This window comes from Arachis stenosperma, chromosome 6 (genome assembly GCF_014773155.1).
Source record: "Arachis stenosperma cultivar V10309 chromosome 6, arast.V10309.gnm1.PFL2, whole genome shotgun sequence".
In the NCBI taxonomy this organism is placed as follows: Eukaryota; Viridiplantae; Streptophyta; class Magnoliopsida; order Fabales; family Fabaceae; genus Arachis; species Arachis stenosperma.
In genome coordinates this window covers 102,167,731-102,170,106 of record NC_080382.1, presented here as the reverse complement: position 1 = coordinate 102,170,106, position 2,376 = coordinate 102,167,731, and the positions used below count along the sequence as shown (strand labels likewise).

At 41.5% G+C, this 2,376-nt stretch overlaps 1 non-coding gene across 1 annotated transcript; it reads left to right on the top strand.

Annotated features, from left to right (window-relative positions):
* The first annotated feature begins 1,859 nt into the window (after positions 1-1,859).
* On the top strand, positions 1,860-1,963 carry LOC130938503 (small nucleolar RNA R71). Its single transcript, XR_009069667.1, has one exon. It is a non-coding gene; the product is annotated as a small nucleolar RNA R71 (small nucleolar RNA).
* Positions 1,964-2,376: the final 413 nt, after the last annotated feature.

Sequence of the window (2,376 nt, the reverse complement as noted above, 5' to 3'; positions counted from 1 at the left end):
GGATCGTTTTCCACACATCATTCAGCGCCAGAATGGTGCTCTGTTCTGGCGTTGAACGCCGGCCAGATGCACCTTACTGGCGTTGAACGCCAGCCTGTGCGTCCTCCAGGGTGAAAATTTTTTCTTCTGCTGTTTTTGATTCTGTTTTTAATTTTTATGATTTTTTTCGTGACTCCTCATGATCATGTACCTAATAAAACACAAAATAACAATAAAATAGTATAAAATAGAAATTAGATAAATAAAATTGGGTTGCCTCCCAACAAGCGCTTCTTTAATGTCAATAGCTTGACAGTGGCTCTCATGGAGCCACAAGGTGATCAAGTTAATGTTGTATAGTCCTAACACCAAACTTAGAGTTTGGATATGGGATCTTAACACCAAACTTAGAGTTTGGTTGTGGCCTCACAACACCAAAGTTAGAGTTTGACTGTGTGGGCTCTTCTTGACTCTGAACTGAGAGAAGCTCTTCATGCTTACTCTCTTTTGTCACAGAGGGATGGCCATGTGCCTTAAATACAAGGTAGTCCCCATTCAATTGAAGGACTAATTCACCTCTATTGACATCTATCACAGCTCCTGCTGTGGCTAGGAAAGGTCTTCCAAGGATGATGCATTCATCCTCTTCCTTCCTAGTGTCTAAGATTATGAAATCAGCAGGGATGTAAAGGCCTTCAACCTTTACTAGCACGTCCTCTACTAATCCATAAGCTTGTCTCAATAACTTGTCTGCCAATTGTAATGAGAACAAGGCAGGTTGTACCTCAATGATTCCTAGCTTCTCCATTATAGAGAGTGGCATAAGATTTATCCCTGACCCTAGATCACACAGAGCTTTTGCAAAGGTCATGGTGCCTATGGTACAAGGGATTAAGAACTTGCCAGGATCTTGTTTCTTTTGAGGTAGAGTTTTCTGAATCCAAGAATCCAATTCACTAATGAGCAAGGGAGGTTCACTTTCCCAAGTCTCATTACCAAACAACTTGGCATTCAGCTTCATGATAGCTCCTAAGTATTGAGCAACTTGCTCTCCGGTCACATCTTCATCTTCCTCACTAGGATTTTCGTCCTCCTCCTCCCTTGTGCATTCGGCCATATTGACTATGTCAATGGCCTTGCACTCTCCTTTTGGATTCTCTTCTGTATTGCTTGGGAGAATACTGGGAGGAGTTTCAATGACTTTCTTACTCAGCTGGCCCACTTGTGCCTCCAGTTTTCTAATGGAGGATCTTGTTTCACTCATGAAACTGAAAGTGGCCTTTGACAGATCAGAGACTACATTGGCTAAATTAGAGGTGTTTTGTTCAGAATTTTCTGTCTGTTGTTGAGAAGATGATGGATATGGCTTACTATTGCTCGGCCTATTGCGTCCACCATTGTTAAAACCTTGTTGAGGTTTTTGTTGATCCTTCCATGAGAAATTTGGGTGATTCCTCCATGATGAGTTATAGGTGTTTCCATAAGGTTCACCCATGTAATTAACCTCTGCCATGGCAGGGTTCTCAGGATCATAAGCTTCTTCAGAAGCTGCCTCTCTAGTACTGTTGGATGCATGTTGCCATCCATTCAGATTTTGAGAGATCATGTTGACCTGTTGAGTCAACACTTTGTTCTGAGCCAATATGGCATTCAGAGCATCAATTTCAAGAACTCCTTTCTTCTGAGGTGTCCCATTATTCACGAAATTCCTCTCAGAAGTGTACATGAATTGGTTGTTTGCAACCATGTCAATGAGTTCTTGAGCCTCTTCAGGCGTTTTCTTCAGGTGTATAGATCCACCTGCAGAATGGTCCAATGACATTTTCGAAAATTCAGATAGACCATAATAGAATATATCTAATATGGTCCATTCTGAAAACATGTCAGATGGACATCTTTTGGTCATCTGCTTGTATCTTTCCCAAGCTTCATAGAGGGATTCACCATCTTTTTGTTTGAAGGTTTGAACATCCACTCTCAGCTTGCTCAGCTTTTGAGGAGGAAAGAATTTATCCAAGAAGGCAGTGACCAGCTTATCCCATGAGTCCAGGCTATCCTTGGGTTGTGAATCCAACCATATTCTAGCTCTGTCTCTTACAGCAAAAGGGAAAAGCATGAGTCTGTAGACTTCAGGATCAACCCCATTCGTCTTTACAGTCTCACAGATCTGCAAGAACTCAGTTAAAAACTGATAAGGATCTTCAGATGGAAGTCCATAAAACTTGCAGTTTTGTTGCATTAATGCAACTAGCTGAGGTTTCAGCTCAAAGTTATTGGCTCCAATGGCAGGAATGGAGATGCTTCTTCCATCAAATTTGGACGTTGGCTTTGTGAAGTCACCAAGCATTCTCCTTGCATTATTATTATTATTTTCGGCTGCCATCTCCTTCTCTTGTT